The sequence below is a fragment of the Prunus mume genome, linkage group LG2, assembly GCF_029339155.1.
Source record: "Prunus mume cultivar Tortuosa linkage group LG2, ASM2933915v1, whole genome shotgun sequence".
Lineage (NCBI taxonomy): Eukaryota > Viridiplantae > Streptophyta > Magnoliopsida > Rosales > Rosaceae > Prunus > Prunus mume.
In genome coordinates, this window is record NC_142699.1 from 31,149,159 (window position 1) to 31,168,934 (window position 19,776).

General features: G+C 38.1%; 1 long non-coding RNA gene and 1 pseudogene across 1 annotated transcript; one reads left to right on the plus strand and one right to left on the minus strand.

Moving 5' to 3' along the window:
* Nucleotides 1-2,363: 2,363 nt before the first annotated feature.
* On the plus strand, nucleotides 2,364-4,706 carry LOC148920037 (uncharacterized; annotated as a pseudogene).
* Nucleotides 4,707-8,260: 3,554 nt separating this feature from the next.
* Nucleotides 8,261-10,109, minus strand: LOC107882032 (uncharacterized). Its single transcript, XR_016124274.1, has 6 exons — nucleotides 9,929-10,109; nucleotides 9,733-9,840; nucleotides 9,535-9,596; nucleotides 9,299-9,454; nucleotides 9,065-9,173; nucleotides 8,261-8,982 (listed from the first exon to the last, which is right to left on the minus strand). It is a non-coding gene; the product is annotated as an uncharacterized LOC107882032 (long non-coding RNA).
* Nucleotides 10,110-19,776: the final 9,667 nt, after the last annotated feature.

Genomic DNA, 19,776 nt, shown 5'->3' on the forward strand with positions numbered 1-19,776 from the left:
CCACTTCATCCTACTCCACTGCATGCTGACAACACAAGTGCCATCCAAATTGCAGCCAACCCCGTCTATCACGAACGCACCAAGCACATTGAGGTAGACTGTCACTTAATCCGAGAAGCCTATGATCATCAGGTTATCACCCTTCCACATGTCTCCACTACTCTACAGATTGCCGATATCTTCACCAAATCCATGCCATGTCAGCGCCATCATTTCCTCATTGGCAAATTGATGCTTCTCGATTCACCAAAGCATCAATTTGAGGGGTGATGTCAAAGGAAATAACTACATGATTAATGCCAGCAGATTGACAGCCGATTATACAGATTTACAGATTTAAATACCAGCAGATTCTTTCCTTAATTAGGATATACTAGCTATAGGCTATAATTAGATAAATGTATATATGGCAGGTTAGCTGATTTTAGGGGCTAAAGATCAGCCTGTGTTCTTTCCTAATTAACTTGTATTCTGTCCATATAATGGGAAATTCTTGATGAATAGATATACACTTTTTCAGAAAGACTTTAAATTGTCAAAACAGTCATGCCATTCACAAACATGATCAATGAAAAGGGTTTTAATAACTGGATTTGGACAAAAATCAGTAAGTATAGACACCGAGTAGGATCATTGGTTAATGAGGACAAATACTTAGGAAAAATAAATTTTATGTCACCAGAACATATCTTACTTCCAAATTGTTTTCAATTGGTAGAAGCAAAGGAACATTTTCCCGTGGTTCACAAACATGATCAAGGAAAAGAGTCTTAATGACTGGATTTGGACGAGGGTCTTTACATTGTTTATGCTGCCAATTCAAGCTGTCAAGTTAAACACACAAGTCAGTCTCTCTCCCAATTACAAAAACCAGAAAGTGACTAAATCTTTTACTAAATATGAGAATAACAAGTACTCTCTCTCTCTCTCTCTCACAAACGCACACACGCATATGTATAAACATATGCAATCACAAAATAGAAAGGAATACCAAAACTAGGAGGAAGCATTATCTTTGGTTAATGAGATTATGTAATCTACGACTTTTGATGCTAGGATACTTCAGTTTGCCACGGAAAACTGGATTTGCCTCAATTATTTGCCTAAGTTCTTTCATCATAGTCTTCCTCATAGACATTATATCTCCATATATAGAGATTGCCTTATGATCCTTGTTGGATTGAACCCATACACATGTGATGCATTTCTTTGAAAAGCTCCTCATTACCTTCGGCAAAAACTTTGAGATCCTTCATGAGGATATCTAACACCTTGGTGCGACAATTGCTGTCAAGAATGAACCAAAAACATGCAGAACATGGTATTTTTGAAGATATTGTTTATGCATAGATTATAAGAAGCTTTAAAAAAAAAATGATGTTCTCACTTGTCAATGGCCTCAAGGAAATTTTCCTTTCTGATCTGGAAATAGATCTTCGTCGAGTAGCGATTGTTATTTCTGTTTCATATTGACATATTGGAGACATCAAATCAGGTTGATAGGAAAAATTGTGAGGGTCATTTTTTGAAAAATTAAACTTAGTTTACCTGGACTGCAAAATGGTTCTTTTTCATTGCTCATAAGTTTGACTCCAGCTCCAGTTAACTGTTAAGAACTAGAAATTCGAAAGCTAAAGAGTGGAAAAGTATGAGAGAATGTTCACCTTTCATTGACTCCAAAGACTGGCATAAATAGCCATACAAGAAACAAGTAATCAGAAAAATAAGCAACAAAATATCCCACGTCTAACAACCCTAGACTATTGGGATTCTCCTAAAGATTAGGTCAAACACTAACCATGTTTCCTGACAAATAGGGATTATTAGCATAAGCAAATTAACTAAATAAATCAAATAACAATAATGGATAAATATCCAACATTCACTGCATCTAGAATATTGGTTTTGATCATTATTTCATCCCTTTCAGTTTGCTTCTCTGTTTTTCCCACCCAGCAGCAGCACCCCACACAAAAATCTGCAGGGTCAAAATGACATCGTTAAATAACAGAAGTCACATTAGAGTATGAGCCATGTCTGAAAGTAATTGTAGTTTCCAATATGCATCAGCACCAGTAGAAACTAGTACATTCAGAGTGTTCGAGAAGGAAAGGCTAGTGACTCTTTTGGCGTGACCCTCAAGCTTCCTTGTAACCTGCAAAATATATAAATCGAGGCATTGACAAACTTTTCGGTTAGCTTATCACAACATCGAGCATGATTTGTTTTTTTCACAAGAACAAACAAACTACCTCGTCTGAGTGGAGATTGTATAATACAATGGTGGAATTATCCATGCCAATAGCAACTATATCATTATCTCGGGGGTGAAAAGCAAGACATGTTGCCGCAGTGGCGGTGGCATGACTTTTTCATCGTCGCTTTTTTACGCAAACAGATTTTATGAGTACAATGGGTTAGATCATGAGAAATTTGCAAACAGAACCTACGATATTGACAAACAAGATTTGGGAGTTTTGGATGGAAAAGAAAATTTCAAGAATACTGTTTGTGTTGGGTTCACCTTAAATGTTGTCATGTCAAAAATGGAGATCATCCCTCCTGTTGCTGATATGAGATATAAATCATTCTTGGACAAATCAAAGCAGGACATAGCCTCTTGTTGGTGCTGGGAAGGTCATTGTTCATCACTCTAAGTGCCTTTGGCATTGCTTATTTGGGGTGATAAGTGATTTTTAAAAAATTTTGAGAAGCCCAACCTGTTTGGTAAACTGCGAAAAAATCACTTATTATTAAAAATTGCTGTGAGAGAAAGCTATAAGGGAAAGCAGCTAATGAGGTGCTTTCATTTTCTGATTATGCAGGAATCATTTCAAAGAGGTGTTGGGTTTAATGATTATGCAGCAATCATTTTCTGATTTTGCGTAAAATCAATACCAACAACACTTTTAACAAAAATTTTACCAAACGTCAAACGCTTTCTTTCACAGCTGATTTCTCTCACAGCAAATCTGTGATTATTTTCACAAGACAGAATGCCAAACTGGCCCTAAGCCACTCCTTGGTTTCCATATGTTAGGGTGAACCTTGTGAGTTTGGGTAATCACTACAATTTTTGAGAGTATTCGAAGTGAATTTTGGGTAATCACTACAAATTTTTTAGAATCCATTTTGGGTCACAGGAAAAGCCCTGAAGGATGTCATTGGCCTTAGGTCCTCTTAAATTTTTTTTTTTATGGGTATAGCCGTTTGGCTATACTCTTTAAATATATTATTAAAGGAGTGCAAAATAGGTATAGCCGCGCGGCTATACAAAATAAAATAAAAAGGACCCGCCTAGGCGGCCGATTTTTGGAAAACTTGAATGGGGTTTTTTCTCTTCAGATTTCTTTGATCCAAAGCATCCCAAGGTCATTTCAAACTCAGGATCAGATGAGACTTCATATGCCCAGTAATTGAAACATAAATTAAAACCAAAATATACGGTAAACCTGAACTGAATCTGAAATTTAAAAAGAAAAAATTCAGAAGAAGAGATGACTCAACAACTGGAGCCCCAGAAAGCAGCATACTCCTTTTGGGTCAGTTAACCAGACCAACTCAGTTTGTAACCAAACTAATGAATACAACAAAAGAAACGTGAAACTGAATATTTAAGTAAGAGAATATTTGTTCATCATCAGCTTCCTAGCAACCAAACATAACATAAACCAAAACAGAAAATGGAAAATACTGATTTTCAGAGACGCCTTTACGTTGTTGATAAACCCTAGCTTGATGTATTTGCAGAGATGCCAGACCCACCAGGAAAAAAGAAATCTGCAAAAAAAAGAAACGCCATTCAAGTTTTCCAAAAATGGGCCGCCTAGGCGGGCTAGGCGGGTCCTTTTTATTTTTATATATAAATAGTATAGCCGAACGACTAAACTTTTGAAATAATATATTTAAACAGTATGGCCGCATGGATATACCCGTTAAATAATATATTTAAAAGGTGTAGGCGCGGGGCGGTATGCCTTCAATAATATATTTAAACGTATAACCAAGCGGCTATACCCATTAAAAAAAAAACGGCTGCAGAAGAAGAAGAAGAAGAAGAAGAAGTGCTTCTCAGCCTCTTTGATTCATACTGGTTTGAACATGGAATTTTGAGCAAGAAATCCCCTTCAAAACCCTAAGAAGCAACAAACCCAAGTCTCCAAGTGGACCAATCAGCCCAAGAAGCAACCCAACAATAAGTACCAAATTTCCCCAGCCTTTCATGCTTGCCAAGGTCTCGAAGTGAAGACCAATCTTTATACACCAAAGGGAGCCTCTTCCCTTCTGATTCTCTCTCCCCACACTCAATCCTCATGAGCACCACACCGAAATTCCAAACAGTTTTCTCTGGTAAACAAGTCATAGAGTTCTCCAAACAAAGTGTGAAACAAGAACAAGTACCAGCAGCTCAGACAAAAAGGGTCCACGTTCATGGTGAAAGAAACAGAAGTAGAAGAAGAGTAGGGCCCAGCAAGAGCTTATCTGTCTGATGAGGTCAAGGGTTTTATGGATTTGGGTTTTGTGTTCACTGAGGAAGACAAGGATTCAAAATTGGGGAACAAGATCAGAGAAATAATAATAATAATATTGATCCAAGTAGTCATCATGTGGTTTCAAGTCCTTATCTGTCTGAGGTCGATGCTTTGGATCAAAGAAATCTGAAGAACAAAAACGCCATTCAAGTTTACGAAAAATCGGCCGCCTAGGCGGGCTAGGCGGGTACTTCTTATTTTATTTTATAAATTGTATAGCCGAACGGCTAGACTCTTTAAATAATATATTTAAAAAGTATGGTCGCTAGGCTATATCGGCCGGCTGCCCTCCTTAAATAATATATTTAAAGCGTATAGCCGTACGGCTATACCTTTTTTTTTTTTTCCTTTCATTGCTATCTAAGCGAAGGGAACTACAATAATGTTACAGATAGAACACAAGCCCAGATCAGCTAATTACTGATCCATCACTTGCTCCATTAACAGTTTTATCTGTTTGTCGAATAACAAAGTGATCAACAATTTTAACGGTGTTTAACGGATCCAGTTGAGCGGCAGCTGCACTCCACTTGTTAGGAAACTTTCTAAGGTGGCTCATTTGTTGTGGCTGTCTTGGCTCCCCATCCCATTCAGGATCTAGCTTCCACTCTTTCGGGACCTGCATGTTTTAATCAGTTTTAAACTCTTAAAAGTCCCAAATACGGCACTTGAAATTGAACACGCATCACATTCTTACATTATCAACTGCAAGAGTGTGGACTTCAAGATCACCGGCCGTCACTTTTGATGTGGAATAGGGTGAATGACTTGTAATTAGCAATTCGGAGGGAGGAGAAGGCTTCATCAAAGTGTATGCGAAGCCAGTTAATGCAGATAAATAAGTAACTTCCAAATACTAAAGAAACTACAGGAGTTGAGAACACCCAGAAATAAAGGAAGACAGAAGCATAATAGATTATGGCACCCGCTCTAGATAGTGATTCCATCCCATTCTTGCATATATGTTTCGGGTGACAGCCATAACCTGATAAGATTTCTTCATCGTCAGAATGCAACAAAGAAGAGAAAAAACAGCTATCCATACCTCTGGAACATCAAATGCAGAGATGAAATACTTGATGCATGCTGGATGAAGGCCAAAAGTCCATTGTATCCCAATGTCATATGGCTATCTTTTTAGGCAATTCTCAACAGAAACAAAAATGATTGAATTATCTGAAATTTAAAATAATAGATGAACAAATATAACAGGCAAGGACAGAATAACTGCCAAGATCATAAATCACATTAGTATACAGGATGAGAAAGGTGTGCTTCTTCTCTGTTCATCTAGGTCTTGAAAATGGTAAACAAGAGACTTAAAGCTGACCTGAAGTTCCCAGCAGTTTATGCTGGATACACATCTCAACACCCAGTTCCAACAGTACGTAACATAAGAATCAGTGCTGCAGCCAGGTGTGCAGACACATGAAGAACTCCAATTAATCATCAATCGTTTCTTCGGGGACCAACACAATTGCTACAATTAGCAATACCACAGATACATAAGACTGCCCCAGCATGTATCTGTAGCAGAACCAAGAGTTGAGAGGAAATAAATAAAGAAGTGAACTTTCTATAGACACCCTGACAGACAATGAAATTACAAAACTTCAAAACCGAAACTTGCCCTGCTTGAATCTTCAAATGAAGGATAAGCAGCTTTGCTCTCATTAGAAGCTCCATAAAATTTCTTAAAATTACTAAAGGTGTGGGTGGGATGTACAAAATCCCCACCACAACCATTTACAAGTAAATGTTGCACATGAACAGGGTCCTCCGTTTTAACAAATGAATGACGCATAAAATATTAGCAAAAAAGCAGCCCTGTACAGCCGACCGGCTATACTATTTTTAAAACAAAAAACAAGAGCAACCGATAATAGCCCTTTTAGCCCACGAAATACGTATAGCCGCACGGCTATACTATTTTAAAAAGCGAGTATCGCCGCTTGGCTATACGTTTTTTGAAAAAAAATTAAAACCGAGTATAGCCGTGCGGCTATACTATATCATAAGAAAAGAACCCCTGCGATTAGGTGCCCACGTGTCAAAATAAGTATAGCCGCCGGCTATACTATTTTTTAAAAATTTGGTAAAAAAAAGTGAGTACAGCCGGCCGGCTATACTATGTTTGAAAAAACAAAATCAGAAAAATAATTTCTTTTTATTAAAAAAGGTACCACTTTACAACTTATAAGTTATTCTCTATACAATATTTTAATATATATTATTTTTATTCAATAATAGGTGAGAATTATTTGTATAATACGTTAATTCTATGTGTCTTATGGAAACTTTTGTTAAAAATACGTGTATTAAACATGAAAAATACATGCATACATGTACACTATTAAACGTAAAAGTGCTAAATTCTTTGTTCAGGTAATTACTCTGGGTGTCTTAAACTACTCTTATCGATAATCGGGGAAAATATTTAAAAGAAAAAAAGGATCCCATTAAATTACTTATTTTCGTTTGGGTGTCTTAAATAAATTTATCCAGATCCCAAGAGCCCCAAGGCACAAGGCCCTAGTCTTTGATTGATATAATTATTATTAATCAAAGTCGAGCCTACAGCCCAGCCCATTAGCCCAACTTTCCAATGTTAACCACACTTACTAAACCATCTTAATGCTTTATTTGTAAATACCTTTATAGGAGTGTGGATTTTCTATGTAGAATTTTTACCAAAAAGGGCACCTCAAAAGATAAGCCTACATAAAAATCCTTATTTTTATTGTTGATGCAATGTGGAAATATATTTAAACAATATAGTCATGCAACTATACTCTAAAAATTGAAAAATTGAATTACTATTTATTGAGTAATATAACTCATCAAGTTAATTAAAATATTTAATACTAATTATTCACTAAAGAAATAATAAATAAAATAAGACAAAGATAATATTTATTAATAAAAATAAAATTTTAAAAAATTAATTAACCTAAACATACTAAGTTTATATTTATTTAAATTTTTAAAAATCTGTTCCAATGAAAGTTCGTCGGCAAATTTCTATCCCGGTGAAATTTGCCATATTAGACATTTCCAGACAAAACTTCATTGGTAGAAGTAACTTTCGTCAGGAGATGTCTAATTTGGCAAAACTTTGCCGGCATAGATCTCTGCCGACGATAGTTCGTTGGGAGAGGTTTTTTATTTGGGAGTTTCACTAAAACACCCAAAATGGAGGTTGAAATTATAAAAAAACCCAACACCCAAAACACTTTATAAACACACCCAAAACCCATCATTACACACACTCAAAACCCATTTATAAACACACCCAAAAAGTTGACTTTGGGGTTGATTTTGGGTGTGTTTCTATGTTTAAATAGTGCTTGAGTTTTTTTATAAATACATGTCTAGGATTGAGTTTATTTATAAATTTGTATTTTTATTTTCTTAAAAAGAAAAACTGAGTGCAGCCGACCGACCATACTATTTTTAAAACAAAAGCCAAAAAACCGAGTATAGTCGTGCGGCTATACTATGTGAAAAAGTGGACCCCTTGCGCCACCGGTCAAAATAAGTATAACGGATTTGGCTATACTAAAAAGCGAGTATAGCCGCCTGACTATACCATTTTTACAAAAAACCCAAGTATAGCCGATCGGCTATACTATTTATACATGTAAAAGAAAGAGGACCCGCTTCTATTAGACGCTCACGTGTCAAAAAAAGTATCTCCGCCCGGCTATACTATTTTCAAAAACATTAAAAAAGGCAGGTATTGCCGCCCGGCTATACTGTTTTTACAAAAATGTTGTTGCCTCCATTATAAGAATATAATTGCACATGTAACCCCTGTTCAATGAAGAAGACGACGGCAGTGAATATGAACTACAAGAAATGAAAATCAGCAACTACATGCCATTTAAGTATGAGAACATTCTCACCAAATATAGAACCATCCGCACTGGCAGATCTAGTAAGGCACAAGGAGCTGCATCTCCCCTTACCAGAAAAATCATTGTAGATGCTTCAAATTGCTCATTTGCTCAACTAGTGTATAGATTACCTTCAAATCTTTGTCCTTTTACTTTTATTTATTTTTATATTACTTCATTTACTTAAGTTTATAATGTAAATAAGGAAGTACCCCATATTTGGATTCAAATAAAAATACTAGAAAATCAAATTCCTACCAAATCAAAATATGAAAATTCGGTTTTAGTGCAAAATACGATTTAGGCAAAAAATGATGGCTCATTAAGTCAATATATATTTCATACTAAAATCTCATAAAATCAAGTTTTCTTATTTGATGTGTAAGGAATAAAAGCCGCCAAAAATTGTCTTGAGAAAATGATTATTCCGAAAAACCATTTTTCTTACTTAGTCAATATTGCACCTCCGCTAAAAAATTTATGGATCCGCCAGTGCCATCAGGACTCCATCGGATATATTTAACAAATACATATGACTCTTTGACCAGAGCTTCCTGAAATAATTGATATTGGTTCAAATTTCGGATCATATCAGTAAGGTCGAAAGAGTAGTGCATAATCCAGAAGTAGACGCACCTTTAAGGCCATCGGGCCTGTGTCAAGATTCCAGACTCTAAAATTTCTCAAAAGCATTCCCCGGAACTAACATCCCATGGTGGTCCTATGTCTCCAACACAAGTTCCAACTGAAGAATCACATTAGCAGGATTCATGAGTGAACTATCAAAAGAAGTTACAGCACACGATCATCCTAAAAAGACAAGAAATTTATAACGATGGGAAAAAGAAAAAGAACATAGTTTCTCATTACTTAACATAGAAGAATTGTCTGCCAAATGGGATGAAAATCCGTGCTCATTGGAGATGAGCCCTCATTTAGTGTCAGGGCAACAGTAGTGGGCAAACCATTGGGTATGGCAACTGTGGACATGTGACTTTGGCCAGGATCAGTAACAGTTGATTTTACCTAAACGAATGAAAGGAAACCAAGGTCAAGAAACACAAGTTCTATTATGTAATTCTGTACATAAATTTGATTCAGATTACCTCATCCGAAATCGGAAACAAGATTTTTTTGGACAAACATGGATAGTCAATAACCACTATAGCTGTAGCCACAAAAATGTAACCAAAAGTTAATAATAACAACTATGCAAAGTATAAAATGACGTACGACACACTTCAAGCATAAATTAGAGGGTACCAGTACCCAACAACATCACTTGAAGAACTAAAATAAAATACCTGGGCTCTTTGCAGCATTGAGAGATACTGCTCCCGGAGAGAGCGCATCTTGTGTTACAGATAAATTTTTGGCTCAGCAGAAGAAGTTGGAATTGAATTTGGTGTTGCCTGTGAAGGATAATACAGAAGGTTAGTGTGGCTGATGAGCAGGAAGCATTGGTTAATGGGGACCAACAAGAAAAGAATTTCAGTTTACCAGAACATATGTTACTTGCAAACTGTTCCCAGTCGATAGAGACAAAGACAAACAGTCCTGCCATTCACAAACATGATCAATGAAAAGGGTTTCAATTACTGTTGAATCGGTATCAACCTTTATATTTTAGGTTGAAAACAAAAGCTGAAACTGCAGAGAAAGAAGGATAGAAAGCAGAGTATTTTGAAATGTTCAGTATATTTTCACTATAAAAAAACACAGAGGAATTACATGAGACATGACTATATTCCTCTTCTCAGTCAAAATTCAGATCCTATTTTTTAGGGAGCATGGACTCATCTCCAGCCATACAGACCATAGGAGGCTACGATCTTTCCACTTGGAGAAAGATCGGATGGCACAGTACAATCTAAATGGGATAAGAATAACAGCTGTGAAGGTTTCTAAAAACAGAAATAAAGCTAGCTGTTACAAATTTAAACTAACGGCTATTTCTAAAAAAGGCAAATACTTCATTCTCTTCACTTCCAATCTGCAGGATTGTCATCTGCAGGTTGATTTAAGCTAAGTATGCAGCTTAATTCTCAACAATAACTGGATTTGGACAAAAATCAGTAAGTGTAGACACTGAGCAGGATCATTGGTTAATGAGGACAAATACTTAGGAAAAATAAATTTATGTCACCAGAACATATCTTACTTCCAAATTGTTTTCAATTGGTATCCTGTGGTTCACAAACATGATCAACGAAAAGAGTATTAATGACTGGATTTGGACGAGGGTTTTTACACTGTTTATGCTGCCAATTCAAGCTGTCAAGTTAAACACACAAGTCAGTCTCTCTCCCAGTTACAAAAACTGGAAAGTGACTAAATCTTTTACTAAATATGTATGAACATATGCAATCACAAAATAGAAAGGAAGACAAAAACTAGGAGGAAGCATTACCTTTGGTTAATGAGATTATTTAATCTATGACTTTTGATGCTAGGATACTTCAGTTTGCCACGGAAAACTGGATTTGCCTCAGTTCTTTCATCATAGTCTTCCTCATGGACATTATATCTCCGCATATAGAGGGTGTCTTATGATCCCTGTTGGATTGAACCCGTACACATGTGATGCATTTTTTTGAACAGCTCCTCATTACCTTCGCCAAAAATTTTGAGATCCTTCATGAGGATATCTAATGCCTTGGCGTGACAATTGCTGTCAAGAATGAACCAAAAACTTGCAGAACATGTTATTTTTTAAGAGATTGTTTATGTATAGATTATAAGAAGCTTAAAAAAAATGATGTTCTCACTTGTCAGTGGCCTCAAGGAAAGGCTAGTGATTCTTTTGGCGTGACCCTCAAGCTTCCTTGTAACCTGCAAAATATATAAATCAAGGCAATGACAAACTTTTCAGGTTTGCTTCATCACAACATCGAGCATGATTTGTTTTTTTTACAAGAACAAACAAACTACCTCGTCTGAGTGGAGATTGTATATTACAATGGTGGAATTGTCCATGCCAATAGCAACTATACTGTCATCTCAGGGGTGAAAAGCAAGACATGTTGCCACAGGTGGCGGTGGCATGACTTTTTTCATTGTCTGCATTTTTACGCAACAGATGTTTATGAGTACAATGAGTTAGATCATGAGAAATTTGCAAACAGAACCTACGCATATTGACAAACAAGATTTGGGAAGTTTTGGATGGGAAAAGAAAATTTCAAGAATACTATTTGTGTTGGGTTTACCTTAAATGTTGTCATGTCAAAAATGGAGATCATCCCTCCTGTTGCAGATATGAGAGATGAATCATTCTTGGACAAATCAAAGCAGGACATAGCCTCTTCAGGGTTGGTGCTGGGAAGGTCATTGTTCATCAGCTCTAAGCCACTCCTTGGTTTCCATAAATTAGGGTGAACCTTGTGAGTTTGGGTAATCACTACGATTTTTTTAGTATCCATTTTGGGTCCATATTTCCTGAATTGTGAAGTAATTGGCAATTCTGGTAGGTTGGTGCCACAGGAAAAGCCCTGAAGGATGTCATTGCTGTCGGTGGCAGCTTCTTAGGTCCTCCAAAAAAAAAAAAAAACATGGGTATCACGAGAATCTATCCTTCCTTGTTAACGGGTCGAGCCTTTTTTCTTGCCTTTTCCAGTCTTTGGCACCTGCACTGCACTGCATACACACACACAAAAGAAAAAAAAAAGAAAAAAAAAGATCACACAAATATCACGAGAAAAAAGAACTTTGATGATTGATGAAGATCTACCAACCAACATAAAAGAGGACAGAACTGAATAGTGGAACAAAACACGAGAGAAAAATAAAAGGGGTTTCAGAATGAGAAGTAATCGGGGCCCATCTCTTCTTTTGTTTTTTTTTTCCTTCAACATATAAATGCAATTTTCCTTCTCAAACCCTAACTCTAACAAGAGGCGTCTTCCAGCCCCTCTCTCTCGCTCAGACTTCTTCTTCAATCCTCATCTCTCTGTCTCTCGCTCATAGCACCATCGTGATCTCTTCCCTGACCTTGGAGATTCCAAAATGGCGTTTTTTTTTTCTAGGCGCAGCGCCCGCCTAGACCGCCTAGACCGCCTAGACCCCGCCTAGCGACCGCCTAGCCCGCCTAACCCCCGCCCAGAACATAGAGATCTTGGCCACCATCTGCATATACCCTAATGTCGCCCGCCTAGACCGCCTAGAGGCCGCCTAGACCTCCTAGCGAGCCTAGCCCCAGCCTAGAACATAGAGATCTTGGCCACCATCTGCATATACCCTCATGTCCATTAGCTCCCCAAACCACATGACGCAACCTCTCCCTCCGTTTGAAATCTCCATGTAACAATAAGCAGTGCAAGAACAGTTCTCCAAACACTTCTCTTTACATGCCTCAAGGCTCATGTCCCCATCCACAAATGCACCCCCACTCTCAGGCAATTTCACACTCCTGTCTTGTGGGGGGAGGGATTGGGTGAATATAGTGTTTTCTAATTGATGCTGTCTATGCCACAATGCAGGCTGCATCCCTCAAAGAAAAGATTAACCGTTTATCTTCCTTTGGTCGAGTATTATGTGGATAAATATGGAATTAAAATGCTAATTTAAACACGTTTTATCTGCAATCAGCAAGATGTGTTTCCTATTTATTTTTCGGATCTAGGGGAAGGGATTAAAATTTGGAACCTCTTCCAACAAAGTGGAGAGAACTAGCAGTAGAACAATAGCTAGTTGGTGTCTCCTAATTAAAATTAGGATGCCCAAATATCTGACCTTTTAACTGTCTGAAATCACAAAAAACTTGTATTTGATAGCTTTATAGGATTTATTGTAAAGATGAGACCAGCTTATTTCTGAAACCATTATCATGTGATTCTTTTGCATTCTGTTTTTCTTTTTCTGTGTGGTGCCTTCAGATAAACAGCACAGAAAATAGATCAGTGCTTCATGTAGCTCTTCATGCTCCAAGGGATGCAGTTATACAGAGTGATGGGAAAAATGTGGTCCCAGAGGTTTGGGAAGTTCTGGACAAGATCCAAAAGTTTTCCGAGAGTATTCGAAGTAGATTTTGGATAATCACTACAATTGTTTTTAGTATCCATTTTGGGTCCATATTGCCTGAATTGTGAAGTAATTGGCAATGGTCTGATGTCATTGTTGTTGGTGCCACAGGAAAAGCCCTGAAGGATGTCATTGTTGTTGGTATCGGTGGCAGCTTCTTAGGTCTTCTTCAAACAGGTTTAGATGATGCTTTCCATTTTGTCAATTTATAACCTCTATTTTGCAGTCTTGTTTACTATTCACTGGTTTGATTAGAGGCTATCGAAACAGTAAGGGGAAGGCAACTGCATTTGTAAGTACTTATGTATCAACTTTTAGGGTGCTTCTATTTTATAGAGCATTTGCTCCAAAAAGGTTTACACCATAATTTTTTGATTAATTATTTTGCCGCCCAAATTATTTTATGAGTCTCTAAATTTTTTAAAGCCCACTTATAAAAGAAACCAAAACAGGCCCTTTACTTATCCATATTTCACTTTCTGAAAAATAAAGGCCTTTTGACAAAAGAAAATAAGAAATGGGCTTCTTTTTGTTTTCAATTCCCTAACAAAATCTTATAAAATATGAAAGTCCAAATATAATATTAAATCCAGAAAAAGAGGTTCTAGCGTGCTGTTGATACACCACCATTAATTCATTCATCGATTATGGATACCATGTTGATGTACTTTGTATTATTATCTTTTCACCGAAGACATAAGCTTCGTTATTATTACATTGGAGAAAGAAACCCCACCTAGGGTTCAATCCTGGGTGGGTGCCGGGGGGTGGGGTCTCAATATTTCTCTTTGTACAGGGCTTTCAAAATCAATGGACATGCCCTAATTGTGCCATGACTAGCAAAACCCTAAGCAAAATGGATTACTTCTTCGAAGGAAAGATACGTTGAAAACCTATTACTTCTACTCATAGAAAGCAGTAAAATTTAATAAAGAAAGCGTGATGTGCGGTCCCTTCTATGTTCTTAAAAACTTGTATTTATAGGGTTCATTTCCTTGGATTAAAATCATTTTCAGTAAAAAAGAGACTAAAACACAAATTTCACAATGGTTTTTCACCAAAACATCTTAGCATTAACCTTACCAATTGATCTAAATGATACTCACTACTACATTTTAGGCTTTGCGCGACGAAGGCAAGTTCGTCGTGCAAAGTTAACTTTAGTCGCACATAATTCTGCGCGACAAAAGTTTCATCGCGCACATTCCATCGCGCAAATATCGTGAAGAAAGACTTTGCGCGACCAATTTATTTCATTCGTCGCGCAAAAAGTGCGACGTAGCACCTTCGTTACAGAAAATGTTTGGGATGACACAAATGTCCGACGACAAACTTTGCGTGACGAAAGGGTATTCGTCTCAAGAAGATCGAGCGACGGACAATTTCGCGCGAGATTCATGTCCCAGACATTTGCGCGACGAAAAGTCCTTCGTTGAGCAATTACTATTTGCGCGATGAAAGTCATCGTCGCGCATACACATTTTGAGAGACGAAAGACTTTGTCGCGCATGATTAAATTAAGTGTATTTAAAAATAATTTTTAAAGTTTTTTTTCTAAAAGTGATTTTTTGCGACGAGATACATTTCGTCGCGCAAAATTAATATATATTTTTTAATTTTGAAAAAAAATAATTTTTTTTTAATTAAAATGAAATTGCAATAAAAAGATTAATCGTAAAGAAAACATTTATTATACAAAATAAAATAAATGTATACAAAAGAAACATTTTAAAAATAATTATGAAAATAAAAAACTAATCAAATAATGTTCCAAAATCTACATGGTCTTCTGCCACATGTGGCTCGGAGGTTTGGGCGTCTACAGGGGCCATGGTCTGGTGGGGATGCTCGGGGGGACGGGCTCGATGGTCAGCTCACCAAAATTCGGGATTGGAATGCCGGACCGCGCGAGGGACTGCAGAATCACCGACATCGACCCTCAAGCTCGGCAACCGGCGATGTCAAAATAGTCGCTAATCGCTGTTTGCTTGCGACGATGACCGCGGTCGAGGTTCCCTCTATCGGGCATTCCCATCCCCCTACAATATAGTCCCGGCCTCCTCCCGAGAGTCTGATCTAACATCTCCGTCAAAATCTAAAATCCAGCATCCTGTGGAGGATCCACAAACTCGATCAGAGTCTCGGGAGGAAGTTGGGAGGCGAACTCTTAAAGAACCAACTGGCTCCTCTCCACCATCGTCGTCTGTTTAACATTACATAAAATATAAATTAAAACATGCATATAAATTGAATGCGTAACATAAGAATTAAAATTAAATAATACTTCCATGAAGGGACTTGGCCAACTCATTCCTAGGTCGAACATAAACGTCAGCAAAGACGTCGATCTCCGGGAATTTCGACCCCCTCTTAAATTGAACAAGAGAAAAAAAAATATTAGTATGAACAAAATAAATTAATAGTAATGACGTATTAAAAATTAAATATAAATTATTTATTCTTACCCGCCGCCGTGCATCCATCCTATATGAGAATGGCCTGGAGTCGGAATGGTGGAGAAGAGTCTTCTTCTTCCTATTGCCCTTATTCACTTGGGCTTTATTCTGTTATACAAAAAATAAAACGTATTAGTTGAAATATAAAAAATTAAATAATAATGAAATATAAAAAATAAAATAAACATTAATAAGAAATATGTAATAATTAAACAAATATTATTAAAAAAATACCACATAATCGGGCGCCTGAACCTCTATCTTGATCTCGTCAGACATGATCTTCCAAGACTTCTATTGCATCGGGCAATGGGTCCGAACGACCTGGCCAATGTCGTGGGCTAAGGAGCTATGCAACTCCGCCATAGGTGCAGTCCGATGGCGCTAATCGTATCCGATGCTTGATACGACTGTTGGTCACCCGGGTGACCTTGGCGTCTTCACCTGCCGACACGGCCCTCGGGTGTTCTTCTTGGCTGCAAAGAGATATGACAATAATGTTAAATAAATGACAAATTTAACTATAAAATTCCCAATTAAAAAAATTAAAAAAAGAACTACAGTTGAAGGATATATATACTGTGACCCGAGGCACCCAGTCGGTCGATGTGGTGTCGGCGGTGCTAGCGGGCGGTGCCGCCGCCTACCACTAACATGCTGCACCACCGATGAAGGCGATGATGCAGCGCTCGATCCCGGGACCAACTAGCACGTGGTCCTGGTCCATCGATCTTTCGGAGCAGAATCGATGCCGGCCGAGCCGGGGCTCCGAACTCGGTGTAGTCATCACCTCCTTATAATAACTTTCGTTATCGTCGCTATCATCACTTTCGATCTCCCAATGCTCCTCCTCCACCAACTCTATAACTACATCATTGTTGTTGCTCGGGCCCACTGCAACATCATATCGTGGAAGATCACCGAGGTCAATTGTAATTGACTGAATCGGTATTTCGATTGAAGACACTCCTTTTATTTGAAACGGTTCTTATATAACATTTGTATCTCGAAGTATTTCCGCATCATTTTCCATTGAAGATTCTAAACGTTGGTCAGCCACATTGTCGACGTCGTTGTCAGTTGGGTCTAGTTCTGGTATAGCATACACGTTCCTATGATCCATCTTCTGAACAACATTCCAACCGCTCCTGGCTTTAGGGTCATCTAGATACACAATTTGTGTTGCCATGTTTGTCAAAATATAAGGGTCGTCATCATACAAAGTTATGTTAATGTTCACAGATAGTAAGCCATGATCAATTTTAACACTTCTCGGCCTATTTGGGTTGGTGTCAAACCATCGACACTTAAACATGATCACTTGGTATCGATCTTTGTAAAGGAATTGCACGACAATTGTGAGTTTGCTATAGAAATCAATGTCTGTACTTTCGCCTCCACCTGGGAAATGAACACCGCTGTTTTACATACACAACTTGTCATCTTGTGCAACCCCCAAAAATTTGATGCCGTTAACATTACAACTCGAGAACAATTCAGTGCGAATCGGGCCGAACGCCAAGTTATATAACTCATCACTGTAAGTGGGGAAATTCGATGATTTCAACTTATTCACCTAATATTATACAAAACCATTCACATGTTAGTCTGACAAAATTAAATACTACAATTTATATTTCTCAAATAAAAAACACTTATAACTTACAGAATCCAAAAACCATTGTGGAAACAATTCACGGTCTTTCTGGGCAATCAAATGTGATGGATGTTCTCGCTTCATCATCTCTTCATGCTCATATAAGTATGCCATGATCTCATCACAATTGTTCTGTACGAACCAATGAGCTACCTCCATGTCATTTCTAGAAAACGACTCTTCTCGTCCAGGATCTCCAAAGGGTCGTGTGCTTTGGGCAAAACCAGAAAGTTTTTCATTTCTCATACCTCTGTCATTATTGCGCTGAGGACGAGTGAAAGACGTCTCCACATATTTTAAATACATTCCACAGAAAGTAAGCGACTCATATTGAACCCAAGCCTCTATAATTGATCCTTTGAGCTTCGCTTGTTGTGTACACTTTTTTTCAGCTCTCCGAGAAGCCTGCCAAAATAAAACGATATGATACAAATTAGCAAGCATGTGATAATGATGCATACACAAACGATAAAGATTATATACCTTTCTATTGGATACATCAGTGATAGTTGACAGGACCTGCAAGCAATGCCTATTCTGGCAAGTGAACCATCACATGCATCATACTTGTGAAGAAAGCTGGAGGAAATATCATCTCAAACTTGCATAAGACTTGGACAATGTCATGGCGCAACTGAAATATGTCCGTCTTTCGCAATGTTTTTGCCGTCATTTGGGAAAAAAATATGGATAACAACATGATTGGCTTCACTATATCTTCCGGTAATAGGTGTCAAATACCCATAGGAAGTAGGCGTTGCATAAACACATGGCAGTCATGGCTCTTAAGTCCAGTAAATTTACCCCCGTCAACATTCATGCAACGTGCGATATTAGAAGCATACCCATCGGGAAACTTTATAGACGATACAAACTTTAGAAACTCTTTCTTGTTATTCGGTTTCATAGAAAAGAATGCAAGATCCCTTCTAGCTTTATCACTGTCCCTATTCATCCATAAACCCCTTTGTATGCCCATTCTTTCCAAATTAAGACAAGCTTTGATTGTGTCTTTTGTCTTGCCCTCGATATCTAGAATCGTGCCCACCAATGTGTCGAATACATTTTTCTCAACACGCATCACATCTGGATTGCGCCTCAATTTGAGTTTCGACCAATATGGGAGCTCAAAAAACATTGGCTTGTGCGTCCAGTTCATATGTGTAGAAGGTCTAATTTGACTAATTATTTTCCCGAACGGAGCAAAATCCAAACGATTAAGCTGGTCCAATATCTATCACCGGACCATTCTCTAGGTCTGAGGCGACGCTCTGTGTTCTCGTCGAACTCTTTATCTTTTTCCCTCCACTCGTGGTCCCATGGCAACCATCTCCGATGACCAAGGTAACAAACTTTTCCAGCGTGCCAGCCAGAAGTTACATCTTCCTTGCATACATGACATGCCATATAACCCTTTGTGCTCCACCTAAAAACCATTGCATATGCTGGGAAATCATTCACAGTCCACATAACTGCTGCCCGCAAAGTGAACATCTTCCCGATTGATTTATCGTGCGTGAGAACACCATTTGTCCATATATCCTTCAGCCATCAACCAGCGGCCTTATGTAAACATCGATTGACCTGCTAGGATCCTCAGTTATCAAAACAGTCATCATCATGTATTCTTTTTCATGCATTTCCAAGGCGGCAAATTATATGGGAATACAAAAATTGGCCAAGTGTAACACCCCGACCCCAAATTTATCCCATGTTTTAATTGATTTAAGTGGAATTGAGAAATTACCCGTGGGATAGGGGTATTTTAGTCATTTTCTTATCTGGAAGGAATTTGGAAATTCCGGTGCTACCGCTATGCGTAGAGCACGGTGAGATGAGTCCGTAGACACGAGTGGGCTCGAATCGGAGTTGTAATGAGAAAGATATGATCAAATGAAGCTCAGTGGCATAATCGTAAATATTTTGAAATGAGTTTTTGGTTAAAAGACGGAATTACCCCGCTCTCTCTCTCTCTCCTGGTTTTCGCGACAACCACGATGGCGCCACGTTTTGGCGGCCGTGCTCTCGTCCGCCATCAAACTTGATGGGCCGGTACCAAAATGACCGCCACCGCCCTCTTCCTACTCCCAGTCTCGCCGCCACCCGGGATTTCATCGAAAATCGAAGAAAACAGCTCTGTTTCACCCGAAACCGCCGGCTTCGTTCTCCGTCGTCCGCCACCGATTCCGGCAAGTGAGGTATGGTTTCTCACCTAT